At 40.4% G+C, this 14,358-nt stretch overlaps 1 pseudogene; it reads right to left on the bottom strand.

The window, feature by feature from the left end:
• Positions 1–4,553: 4,553 nt before the first annotated feature.
• LOC118677228 lies at positions 4,554–6,275 on the bottom strand (annotated as a pseudogene).
• Between the last annotated feature and the right edge of the window lie 8,083 nt (positions 6,276–14,358).

Below are 14,358 nucleotides of genomic sequence, written 5' to 3' on the forward strand. Positions count from 1 at the left end.
TTTCTGAGTAGAGGTCTTTTACCTCTTTAGTTAAGTTTATTCCTAGGTAGCTTAATTTTTTTGGTGCGATGGTAAACGGGATTGTTTTTATAATCTCTCTTTCTGAAAGTTCACTATTGGTGTATAGAAATGCCTCAGATTTCTTGGGGTTAATTTTGTATCCTGCTACAATGCCAAATTCATGTATTAAGTCTAGTAGCTTTTTGATGGAGTCTCTAGGGTTTTGTATGTATAATATCATGTCGTCTGCAAATAAGGACAGTTTTACTTCCTCTTTTCCAATTTGGATGCCTTTTATTTCTTCTTCTTGCCGAATTGCAATGGCTAACACTTCCAGTACTATGTTGAACAGGAGTGGTGAGAGGGGGCATCCTGTCTTGTTCCTGTTCTTAGGGGAAATGGTGTTAGTTTTTGTCCATTGAGTATGATGTTGGCTGTGGGTTTGTCATATATGGCTTTTATTATGTTGAGGAATGATCCTTCTACTCCCACCTTGCTGAGAGTTTTTATCAAAAATGGGTGTTGAATTTTGTCAAATGTTTTTTCTGCATCAATTGATATGACCATGTGGTTTTTTTCTTTCAATTTGTTTATGTGATGTATCACGTTTATTGATTTGCGGATATTGTACCATCCTTGCATCCCTGGGATAAATCCTACTTGGTCATGGTGTATGATCTTTCTGATGTACTGCTGGATCCGATTTGCTAAGATTTTGTTGAGGATTTTGGCATCTATGTTCATGAGGGATATTGGCCTGTAATTCTCTTTCATTGTGTTGTCTTTACCTGGTTTTGGTATGAGGGTGATGCTGGCTTCATAGAATGAGCTTGGAAGTGTTCCTTCCTCTTGAATTTTTTGTAGTAGTCTCAGGAGGATAGGTTTTAGTTCTTCCTTGAATGTTTGGTAAAACTCCCCTGTGAAGCCGTCTGGTCCTGGGTTTTTGTTTGCTGGAAGCTTTTTGATGACTGCTTCAATTTCTTCCATAGTTATTGGCCTGTTGAGATTTTTAGATTCTTCCTGATTGAGTTTTGGAATGTTGTATTTTTCTAGGAATTTGTCCATTTCCTCCAGGTTGTCTAGTTTGTTGGAGTAGAGCTGTCCATAGTATTTTTTAACAATCCTTTGTATTTCTGTGGGGTCTGTTGTTATTTCGTCTCTATCGTTTCTGATTTTGTTTATTTGGGTCCTCTCTCTTTGCTCCTTGGTGAGTCTGGCTAGAGGTTTGTCAATCTTGTTTATCCTTTCAAAGAACCAGTTCTTGGTTTCATTGATTTTCTGTATTATTTTTTTGGTCTCTATGTCATTTATTTCTGCTTTAATCTTTATTATCTCCTTCCTTCTGCTCACTCTGGGGTTTTCTTGTTGCTCTCTTTCTAATTCTTTGAGTTGTAGAGTTAGCTGATTTACTACCATTTTTTCTTTTTTTTTGAGATAGGCCTGTAGAGCTATAAACTTCCCTCTCAGGACTGCTTTCATTGTGTCCCATAGGTTTTGGATTATTGTGTTTTCATTGTCATTAGTTTCCAGGATGTTTTGAATTTCTTCTTTGATTTCATTGGTAACCCAATCAATATTTAATAGCATGCTATTCAGCTTCCAGGTGTTTGAGTATTTTGGGTTGTTTTTATTGTAGTTTATTTCTAATATTATGCCATCATGGTCTGCGAAGATGCTTTTTATGATTTCAATCTTCTTGAATTTGGGAATACTTTGCTTGTGACCCAATATATGGTCTATTTTTGAATATGTGTCATGAGCACTTGAGTAGAATGTATATTCCGTGGCACTGGGGTGAAGTGTTCTGAAGATGTCTATTAAGTCCATCTGATCTAGTGAGTCATTTAGGATTGCTGTATCTTGGCTGATTGTTTGTCTAGAGGACTTATCCAGTGCTGTCAGTGGTGTATTAAAGTCCCCTACTATGATTGTATTGTTGTCAATCTCTCCTTTGATATCTTCCAGGAGCTTTTTTTATGAATTTGGGTGCTCCTGCATTGGGTGCATATATGTTTACCAGGGTTATATCTTCTTGTTGTATTGATCCCTTTAGTATTATGTAGTGGCCTTCCTTATCTCTTGTTATGGCCTTCACTTTGAGGTCTATTTTTTCTTATATAAGTATTGCTACCCCAGCTTTCTTTTCCTTTCCATTTGCTTGAAAGATATTTTTCCATCCTTTCACTTTCAGTCTGTGTGAGTCCCTTCTAATGAGGTGGGTTTCTTGTAGACAGCAGATGTACGGGTCATGTTTTTTTATCCATTCAGCCACTCGATGTCTTTTGTTTGGAGCATTTAGTCCGTTTACGTTTAAAGTTATTATTGAAAGGTACTTGTTTGTAGCCATTTCTTTTTTTGTGTGGCTGTTTTCTTTCTGAGCTTTTTATTTCTTCTTTTTATACCAGTCCCTTTAGCATTCCTTGCATTGCTGGCTTGGTGGTGATAAACTCCCTTAGCCTTTTTTTGTCTGTGAAGCTTCTTATTTCCCCTTCAAGTTTGAATGATAGCCTTGCTGGATAGAGTATTCTTGGATTCAGTCCTTTGCTTTGCATCACTTTGTAAATTTCTGTCCATTCTTTTCTGGCCTGGTGTGTTTCTGTTGAGAAATCATTTGACAATCTAATGGGAGATCCCTTGTATGTAACTTTCCGTCTCTCTCTTGCAGCCTGTAAGATTCTCTCTTTGTCCTGAACATTTGCCTTGGTAATTATGATGTGTCTTGGTGTGGGTCTTTTTGGGTTCACCTTGTTTGGGACTCTCTGGGCTTGTGTGACTTTTTTCTTCCCCACCTCAGGGAAGTTTTCTGATATTATTTCTTCTAATAGGTTTTCTAATCCTTGTTCATCCTTCTGGTGTTCTGGTACCCCTATTATTCGTATGTTGTTTCGTTTCATGTTGTCCCAAAGCTCCCTTAGGCTCTCCTCCTGTCTTTTAATTTTTTTCTCCAATTGCAGCATATTTTGGGTGTGTTTTGCTTCCTTGTCTTCTAATTCACTAATTCGGTCCTCCGCTTCTCCTAGTCTACTGCTGATACTTTCAATGGAGTTTTTCATTGCAGCTATATCACTCTTCATTTCTTCTTGGGTCTTACTTAAGTTGTTGATTTTTTCATCTGTTTCTTCTAGCTTCTTCCATATGTTATCGATTTTTTCATCTGTTTCTTCTTGCTTCTTGCAGAGGTTGTCGATTTTTTCTTCCATCCGGTTTATGCACTCTAGGATCCTTATTCTGAATTCTTTTTTGTCATGTTGCATGCCTCTGTATTACTTAGCTGCTTTTCTGGAGAGTCCTCCTTCTCTTTCCTTTGGGGGTTTCTTTGTCTACCCATGTTTGATCTCACTGACATATCTAGACGTTGAGTCGTTCAGTTGTTGCTCCCTTGGTGGCAGTGACTCCTTGGTCTGTGGTTGCTCTTCAGTTGGCAGCAGCTCCTCTGGTGGGTGCTGTTCACAGCAGTGGTGGCTCTTCTGGCTGGTGGGGTGAGGTTTCAGGTACAGCTGCTGTTCCTCAGCAGAGGGTGTGGTGCTCAGGAGGTTGCTGTAGCTTGGATCTGCTGTATTGATTTAAAGGCACAAAATACAACACAACAAGGCACCACGTACCAGGCATTATACACAAATATATTCACAATATTAATAACCCCAAATACAGGTGACCACCCGAATTAAGAGAATTAGGGGATAAGGAAGAAGGAAGGGAAAAAGATAAAAGAGAAAAAAGAAAAGAAAAGTAGGGACCAAAAAAAAAGGAGTACAAAAATGAAATTGGGAAAAAGGAGGGGGAAAAAAAAAGCAAGAAAAGAAAAGAAAAGAAAAAAAGAAAGAGAAGAAAAAAAAAAGCGAAAAGAGAGAATGAAGTCTTAGGGGGGAAGAGACTTTTTATATGAGGAGAATACTCCTATAGAACAGCCATTAATCCCAACAAATTCCAGCAACAGCTCCCTGGAGATGAATGCACACTAAAAACAACCAATAATATAACGATGAAAATAGAATGGAGAACACTAATCCCAAAATAAAATAAAGAGAAAATAAAATGGCACTTTAAAAAAATGGTAAAATGGTGGCAGTAATAATACTGGTTAAAAATAAGAAGGTAGTAATTAAAAGGGTAAAATCAGGTGATGGAAAAAGAAGAAAAAAAAGAAAAGAAAAAAAAGAAGAAGAAGAAGAAAAAAATTGGTTTCTTAGTTAAAAGGTTAAAAAAAGAAAAAAAAAATTGCAGTAGTGAAGGTCCTTCGGTTCTTCTATTCTTCAGTGTGGCTCGCCTTAGACCTGCCAGGTATTCAGGAGAGTGTTGGGTTTCCCTGCGATACACGGTTCCTCTGTGTTGTAAACCACAGTCCTTATTTTAAAGCAAGCCGCATTTGTTTCCCAGACTGCCTTATTTTGTGTTTAGCAAAGAGTCAGTTTGTGGGTCAGCCTCTGGGTGGCAGTGTTCTGGGGTTGGCCTCTGATGCTATAGGGCCTCTCTGTCCAGTGGAAGTTCACTGCCCAGAGCTGGCTGCGTAATAGTTACCGGTGCTGTGTTGTTGCTGGGATTCAACCCACCCATTACTTTGTATATCTCTGAAACATCTGAAAAAATACTTTTCTGTGACTTACTAGGCTGTAGGGAATGAACACTTTTATATACATCACAATGATCTCTAGCAGAATTTGGCATCTTTCTTCCATTAACATTAACTGAATGTCTCAACTGGATCTTAAAAGAAGGTTAGCAATTTTCAGGTTTTGGGCCTTTTTGAGGTTTTGGATGCTCTGTATCAGCTTGTCCTTTTGCGTTTCTATTTTTGGATTTCTTCCTCTGTCCATTTAGCAATTTGTCTGGAGGTGAGGGCGTAGAATGTAAATGATATTCATCTGGGGATCCTTTCTGTCGGTTTGGCTTCATTTGTTCTTTGTCCACCTCTTTTTGAATCTGTAGTGCTAATAACCTGTCCTGTTCTTGCTTATGTCTCTCAAAAAGTAGATATTCCAAATCTAACAGTTTTCGAGTAAAGCTGGTTTCTGTTTCATCTTTGTCTGAGGAAGATTCAGAGGACATTTTCCTTCTTTTTGCAGAAAAGCATGGATCCCTTACTGCTTCAAAAGAAGACTCCTGATTTTTTTCTTTTGCAAATAACTTCTTCACTGATCAGTAGGCAAGACTCTTCATTTTCTGTCTCAACTGTGTTATTTCCAATTATCTGGGTTATATATGATAGAGCACACCCACTCTCTGTTTCGCCACAAGGCTTAACTGCAGCTTCTCTAGGGTAGGGTACGCTGGCTTCAGGTCTCTCAGGATTTATGGCACATAATTCTTTATCATGATTGTTTGGTCTCATTTTGACTTCTCCTTCAAGGCACCATTCTGTGTCACTGGCACATAACTGAGGCATAGGTGACTCTATTGAAGACTTTGCACCTTGTTCTTGAATTTCAAGGTATATTTGCGGAGAAAGTGTTAGCACATCTTCCTTCACTTCTGTGTCTTGCCACATAGGGCTCTTTACATTGCTGCTATCAGTTTCCTTAGACATGGACTTTTGTTTGCCTTCTTGTACAACTTCAGACTGTGATGCTGACCCAAATTGAGATTTAGGTCATAAATACTTCTAAATATCTCCATTATTTGTTTATTTATTTTTACTTTTCTTTTGCAACTTGCTTGTGACTGGATCATATTTTCTGGAATTCATGGGAGAAGCCAAGACTTTTTCTCACAGAAGTCGTTAATATTAATGCTTAGCTTTCTTGCCAGTTTTTCATCACTTTTTAGCTGTTCTTCCATCTCTCTTCTCCTTTTTCTGCCTGTCTCTTTTCTTCTTCCTCCTCCTCTGCCAATAATTCCTGTATGTACTCTTCACTGGCATTGTTTTCTTCTTCCTCACTGGCCCGTTGCTCTGCCTTCACCTTGCTTATCTCCTCTTCATATTCTCTTCTCAATTCTCCAGGTTTACTTAACAGGTGAAATGGCTGATAATCATCAACAGCGTCTTCTAATTCTTGCCCAGAGGCTCTAAGCTTTCATTCCTTTAGATAGTGTTTCTGAATTATCTCCCACAGTTCCTTATTGATGAGAGAATTCCTTCGAGTATGATACCAGGTCCACGAAGAGACCCAAGGATGACAGAAGGGACACCATAGGTTCGCCTTCTCCACAGTCGACTAGAAGCACGCAATACAGAGCATGTGGATACAAGGCACTGTTACCGGATCTATGAAGATTTCCATGCAGATCCCACATTGGCATTCTGACAAGGAAGGGATGGCACCTTGAGGTACAGCCATTTTAATATGCAGGTGAAGATGCAGCAGCCTCGGGGCCACCATTCCGGAAAGGACCCTGCTTCTGCGGGGACTTCTGGCTCTGCTGGAGCAGGACTTCCATTTTAACATCGCTGTGGGGTCAGCGCACGAACCCCCGCACCCCAGCTTTCTAGCATCTGGGTTGTTCGGAGGCCGCCTCTCCCCTCTCTAGAGGCAGCCAAATAGCTACATCCTTATGGTGGTCTGTTTGCCTCAATTTTATTTACTTCCTTTTCTGGTGATTCCTCTTTTTCTTTCATTTGGGGGTTGTTTCTTTGTCTCCCAATTTTCTGTTCCTTTTGGTTGTTTCTATGTATTAAATGAAATTTCAATGGCACCCAGATTTTTTGAGTTTGTCTTATATAGTAGATTTTTTGTGGGACCCAGTGGTGCAGTCTCTGAGGTCTTCTGGGGTGGTTATTCTAAGGATGCCCCATACTTGGAATATTTGGGTTCTCTTGGTTTAGTTGGGTCTTGAGTGTTATTGTCCTGTTCAGGGATGGAGTCTCCTCTCAGGGTGTCTGGTTATGTGGCTTACTCCCTTTCACATTGATCAAACAGTACAAAATACAACTCAATAGAAAATGACACAAAAGGAACAAAACACAAATATACTCATGACACTGATAACCCAATAAAAATGGCCACCAGAGAAAAGATAATAGGAGAGAAAAGAGAGAGCAACGATATTGAGAAAAGAAAAAAAAGGTAAGAGAAAACATTAAAAGGAAGAAAATAGGAAGATGGCGACCGGCAGGAAGGTAGGGAGGGAGAGAGTGTAAGAGAATGAGGGAGTGATAGAGGAGTGTGTGGATGTGTGTGCTGTGTGTGTATGAGCTAAGGACAGTTAGATTCTGCAGGTCTTCTAAGGGGCTGCTAACCCAGGCAGTCTTAGGCGGCTGAGCCCCGCTCCCAGTGCAGACGCTCCTGGGCAGCCAGCATGGGCACAGAGACCATGCAATCTTGAGAAACATAGCTGCTTGAGACTAGGATCCTGGCCTCAGCACCACCCAGTCTAGGCTCAGACGAAAACCAGGGCTCTTACAGAGACCTGTGACTACAGCTACAGACCCACGAACACCAAGAATTCAGACATCCCAGTGGCAGATCTTTGTGCATAACAGAGCCCATCCCCCTCCCTGCAGGCTCGCAGGCAGTGCCATAGTAACTGATAGACCCACCCCTTGCCCAGGACTCAGTGCTACTACAGGAACCTTAGCCTGGGAGCTAATGCGTGAACACCGGGAACCTGTTCCCCACAACACGGGCCCTGGGACCCCGATTCTCTGGGCAGGAGGCAGCACCAAGCACCAGTTACTTGACTGTGTTTCTTACCAGCTGCGCCTGGGATTTCTGATTCCCTTTGCATTCACACTAAGAGCCAGTGACTCCAATTCTTGGTGCATGTGCACACAGGGACCCTGATTCTCAATGCGAGGCCGCGAGAAGCAACAGAGACTCTGATACTGGATTCTTGGGGAATTCTGACTCCTGGTGCACGCTAGGGGGCTCTGATTTTTCAACACACTCCAGGGGGGTCTCTGTTTCAGCATGGTGCAGGCGGGGTCCTTGATTCTAAGTGTGCACGCGAGGCCACATTGAGCGCTGGTAACGTTGACTCTGAGCGAGCCTGGTTCCTACAAACCCATCACAATCACACATCTTAGTGTCAGAGCTCTTTAGTGACACGAGGGTGGTGTGAAGCTCCCACTGCACACCACCCAGGCCCACGTAACTTGACGTTTGAACCATCTGGAGATAGTCGGAATGGGGAGACGACACAACTGCCAGAGGAAAGAAAATGAAGAGTCGCCAAGAAAGGAAATTAGAAGAAACCAAGATGTCGGCATAGGTAAATACCAGAAATTGCTGACTCCCACAACAAATTCAAAAATACAACTAAAAGACAAAACTGACATCATCCAGAACCACAGGAAGGCTGGTTGAGTGGAAATTCTACAACTAGAAGGAAAGAGAAAAGCACACTGAGACTCAGAGGAAGTGTGGAAGTGCAGAGGAACAGAGGCGCACACAGCAAGGGCTGGAAACTGAGGACGCAGCTGTCTTTCTGAATCGGGAGGGAGTCACAAGATCCCGACAGCTCTGAACTCCAGCTCCGGGTGAGTCTCTGGGGACCTAGAATCATATGGGGAGAAACTGGACTGTCTGGCAGTGGGCAGAACTCGGAACTCGAGGTGCTTCTCTCAGAGGTGCTTGCAGCGATTACTGGGACACTGAGACCCAGGGCCTCTTAGGGCAGGGCTGAGGATCAGCCATAGCTGTTTGCTCCATTCTGTTGATTCCCCGAGATCCCACCACACCCAAGCTGTGCACAGAGGCTTTTGCATATGAATGACCTGGCCCTTTGCAATAGGAAAATTACCTAACAAACTGAAGCTGGGCCAGACAGACCAAGAACTTCCAAGAGAAGGCCCAAGGCCCCAGAGCAGCTTGCATTGCTTCACAGCTGGGCCTCATCTGGGCACATCCAAACCCCAAACAAGGAAGGGGAATCTGCAGATCTTATTGTAGCCCCTGTGGGGTAGCCTCAGGCTGAGGCTAAAATAGCACCTCCTTAGATCCAAGAGCCAGTGTACCCAGTGGTCAGAGAGGGACCATCCAATTACAACTCCTCAGATCCATAAGGGACACACTCAGGGGCAGACCCAGTGAGCACCAAAGCTCCACTGAAGCAAGTCTTGCCTCATAAGGGTGTCTTCAGCACAGAAGTTCTCCCACCATAGACACAGCTGATTCTCACAGTCAATTGGCCTGGAGGTCAATTCCTCCCAGGGATACCTGCAACAATCAAGGCTTAACTACAAGACTGTGCACAAAGCCCACAAAGGGGTGCCTCCCACAACAAATTCAAAAATACAACTAAAAGACTAAACAGACATCATCCAGAACCACAGGAAGGCTGGCTGAGTGGAAATTATACAACTAGGTAATTGGGGAGGCTGAGCCACTGGGCCCTATAGGACACCTAGCACACAATGCCACTCTACCAATACAGGGAAGCATAAAAAAAGCGGAGACAAAGAAACAGGTCACAAATGACAGAAAGGGAGGAAAGCAAACGACTGGATATAGAGTTCAAAACAACACTTTTAAGGTTTTTCAAGAACTTTTTAGAAACCACCAATAAATTTAGTAAGACCCTCAAAAAGACTTGTAAGACCGCCGATAAATGTAGTGAGACCCTCAAGAAATCTAGTGAGACCCTCGAGGTTATGAAAAAGGACCAACAAGAAATTAAGCATACACGGACTGAAATAAAGGATCTTATGCAGAGTTCCAACAGCAGACAAGAGGATCACAAGAATCAAGTAAAAGATTTGAAATATGAAGAAGCAAAAAACACCCAATAGGAAAAGCAAAATGAAAAAAGAATCCAAAAATACGAAGATAGTGTAAGGAGCCTCTGGGACAGCTTCAAGTGTACCAACATCTGAATTAGAGGGGTGCCAGAAGAAGAGAGAGAGAAAGATATTAAAAACCTATTTGAAGAAATAATGACAGAAAACTTCCCCTACCTGGTGAAAGAAATAAACTCACAAGTCCAGGAAGCACAGAGAACCCCAAACAAAAGGAATCCAAAGAGGACCACACCAAGACACATCATAATTACAATGCCAAGAGCAAATGACAAAGAGAGAATCTAAAAACAACAAGAGAAAGACAGTCAGTTACCTACAAGGAGTACCCATATGACTGTCAGCTGATTTCTCAACAGAAACTTTGCAGGCCATAAGGGAGTGGTAAGCAATATTCAAAGTGATGAATGCCAAGAACCTACAACCAAGATTACTTTATCCAGCAAAGTTATCATTCAGATTTGAAGGTCAGATAAAGAGCTTCACAGATAAGGAAAAGCTAAAGGAGCTCATCACCACCAAACCAGTATTATATGAAATGCTGAAAGGTATCCTTTAAGAAGAGGAGGAAAAAGAAAAAGGTAAAGATACAAAATATGAACAACAAATACACATCTATCAACAAGTGAATCTAAAAATCACGTGAATAAATAATCTGATGAACAGAATAAACTGGTGATTGTAATAGAATCAGGGGCATAGAAAGGGAGTGGACTGACTATTTTCGGGGGGAAGGGGTGTGGAGGATGCGGGAAGAGACTGGACAAAAATCGTGCAAGTATGGATGAGGACAGTGGGGAGGGGGGGTTAGGGTGGAGGGTAGGGTTGGAACCGGGCAGAAGGGTGCTATGGGGGGGGGGGGAAGCAACAACTGTAATAATCTGAACAATAAACATTTAATTAAAAAAAAGAAAGGAAATTAATGAAATTGTAGCATGCCACAAGACAGAAAAAGAATTCAGGGTAATGGTTGTACAATTCATTCACAGGATGGAAGAGAAAATCAACAACCTATGCAAGAATCAGGAAAAATGAAAAGTGATATAGCTACAATCAAAAACAGCATGGAAGGTTTCAACAGTAGACTAGAAGAAGCCGAGGACCAAATTAGTCAGTTAGAAAATGAGGTAGAGAAACAAGCTGAAACTGAAGAGCAACTGGACAAAAAAAAATTAAAAAGCAGGAGGAGAGCCTAAGGGAGACATGTTGGGACAACATGAAATGAAGTAACATATGCATTATAGGGCTGCAAGGAGGACAAGAAGAGCAGCAAGGATTAGAAAATATATTTGAAGATAAAATGACAGAAAACCTCCCAGATATAGGGAAGAAAAAAGTTCCACAAGTACAGAGAGTCCCAAGCAAGATGAACCCCAAAAGACCCACACCAAGACATGTCATAATAACAATGGCAAATGTACACAACAAAGAGAGAATCTTAAAGGCTGCAAGTGAGAGACAGAGAGTTACCTACAAAGGATCCTCCATCAGATTATCAAATGATTTCTCAACAGAAACACATCAAGCAATAAGGGAATGGAAGGAGGTATACAAAGTGTTGCAAAGCAAAGGACTGAATCCAAGAATACTCTACCCAGCAAGACTATCAATCAAAATTGAAGGAGAAATCAGGAGCTTTGCAGACAAAAAAAGGCTAAGAGAATTTATCACTACCAAGCCAGCAATGCAAGAAATGCTAAAAGGAATGCTGTAAAAAGAAGAAATATAAAGATAAGAAGGAACACAGGCACAAAAATAGAAATGACTACAAGCAAGTACCTTTCAATAATAACTTTAAGTGTAAATGGACTAAATGCTCCAATCAAAAGACATGGAGTGGATGAATGGATAAAAAGACATGACCATTATATATGCTATTTACAAGCGACCCACCTCAGAACAAAGGACTCACACAGACTGAAAGTGAAGGGTTGGAGAAATATATTTCAGGCAAATGGAAATGAAAAAAAAAAGCTGGGGTAGCAATACTTATATCTGACAAAATAGACCTCAAAATGAAGGCCATAACAAGAGATAAGGAAGGCCACTTCATAATACTAAAGGGATCGTTAGAACAAGAGGATATAACCCTGATAAACATACATGCACCCAAAGCAGGAGAACCCAAATACATAAAAAACCTCCTGGAAGATAACAAGGGAGAAATCAACAACAACACAATCATAGTAGGGGACTTAAACACACCACTGACATCACTGGATAAATCCTCTAGAAAAAATTAGCAAAGAAACAGTAATCCTAAATGACTCACTAAATCAGATGGACATAATTGACATCTTCAGAACATTTCACCCCAAAGCCACAGAATACACATTCCTCTCAAGTGCACATGGGACATATTCAAAAGTAGACCATATATTGGGTCACAAGCAAAGTATCCCCAAATTCAAGAAGATTGAAATCATACCAAGCATCTTCTCAGACCACAGTGACATAATATTAGAAATAAACTACAATAAAAACAATCCAAAAAACACTTGGAAGTTGAATAGCATGTTACTAAATAATGATTCGGTTACCAAAGAGATCAAAGAGGAAATTAAAAACACCCTGGAAACTAATGACAATAAAAGTACAAAAATTCAAAATCTATGGGAAACAATGAAAGCAGTCCTGAGGGAAGTTTATAGCACTACAGGCCTACCTCCAAACACAAGAAAAAAATGATAGTAAGTCATCTAACTCTACAACTCAAAGAATTAGAAAGAGAGCAGCAAGAAAAGCCCAGAGTGAGCAGAAGGAAGGAGATAATAAAGATCAGAGCAGAAATAAATGACATAGAGACCGAAAAACAATACAAAAGATCAATGAAACCAAGAGCTGGTTCTATGAAAGGATAAACAAGATTGATGTGCCTCTAGCCAGGACCACCAAGAAGCAAAGAGAGAGGACTCAAATAAATAAAATCAGAAATGAAAGAGGCAAAATAACAACAGACCCCACAGAAATTCAAAGAATTGTTAAAAAATACTATGAATAACTCTACTCTAAAAACCTAGACAAACCTGGAGGAAATGGACATATTCCTAGAAAAACACAATCTTCCAAAACTCAATCTGGAAGATTCTAAAAATCTCAATAGGCCAATAAGTATAGAAGAAATTGAAGCAGTCATCAAAAAGCTCCCAGCAAACAAAAGCCCAGGGCCAGATGGCTTCACAGGGGAGTTTTACCAAACATTCAAGGAAGAACTAAAACCTACGCTCCTCAGACTATTCCAAAAAATTCAAGAGGAAGGAACACTTCCCAGCTCATTCTATGAAGCCAGCATCACCTTAATACCCCAAACCCAGATAGAGACAACACAGTGAAAGAGAATTATAGGCCAATATCTCTCATGAATATAGATGCCAAAATACTCCACAAAATTCTAGCAAATTGGATCCAGCAATACATCAGAAAGATCATACACCATGTCCAAGTAGGATTTATCCCGGGGATGCAAGGATGGTACAATATCCACAAATCAATAAACGTGATACATCACATAAACAAATTGAGAGATAAAAATCACATAGTCATATCAATTGATGCAGAAAAAGCATTTGACAAAATTCAACACCCTTTCTTGATAAAAACTCTCAGCAAGGTAGGAATAGAAGGATCATACCTCAACATAATAAAAGCCATATATGGCAAACCCACAGCCAACATCATAATCAATGGGCAAGAACAGGAACAAGACAGGGATGCCATTCTCACCACTCCTGTTCAACATAGTACTGGAAGTACTAGCCATTGCGATCAGACAAGAAGAAGAAATAAAAGGCATCCAAATTAGAAAAGAAGAAGTAAAACTGTCCTTATCTGCAGATGACATGATACTGTACATAGAAAACCCTAAAGACTCCATCAAAAAATTATTAGACTTAATAAATGAATTCAACAATGTAGCAGGATACAAAATTAATGCCAAGAAATATAAGGCATTTCTTTACATCAATAGTGAACTTACAGAAAGAGAGACTAAAAAATCAATCCCATTTACCATCGCACCAAAAAAACTAAGGTACCTAGGAATAAACTTAACTAAGGAGGTAAAAGACTTATATGCTAAAAACTACAGGACACTGAAAAAAGAGATAGAAGAAGACATAAACAGATGGAAGAAAATACCGTGTTCATGGATTGCTAGAATCAACATCATCAAAATGTCCATACTACCCAATGCAATCTATAGATTCAATGCAATCCCCATTAAACTACCAACAGCATATTTCACAGATCTAGAATGAACATTTCAAAAATTCTTCTGGAATAAAAAACGACCTCGAATAGTTGCAGCAATCCTGAGAAAGAAGAACAAAGTAGGTGTGATCTCAATACCAGCTATCAAGCTGTATTACAAAGCCACTGTTCTTAAAACAGCTTGGTACTGGCACAAGAACAGACATATAGATCAAAGGAATAGAATAGAGAACCCAGAAATCGACCTAAACCACTATGCCCAATTAATATTCGACAAAGGAGGCAGGAGCATACAATGGATTTGAGACAGTCTCTTCAATAAATGGTGTTGGGAAAATTGGATAGATACATGCAAAAAGATGAAACTAGACCACCAACTCAACCATACACAAAAATAAACTCAAAATGGATAAAGGACTTAAACGTAAGATGGGAAACCATAAAAATACTAGAGGAATCCACAGGCAGTGAAATCGCAA

This window comes from Myotis myotis, unplaced genomic scaffold, assembly GCF_014108235.1.
Source record: "Myotis myotis isolate mMyoMyo1 unplaced genomic scaffold, mMyoMyo1.p scaffold_m19_p_2, whole genome shotgun sequence".
In the NCBI taxonomy this organism is placed as follows: domain Eukaryota; kingdom Metazoa; phylum Chordata; class Mammalia; order Chiroptera; family Vespertilionidae; genus Myotis; species Myotis myotis.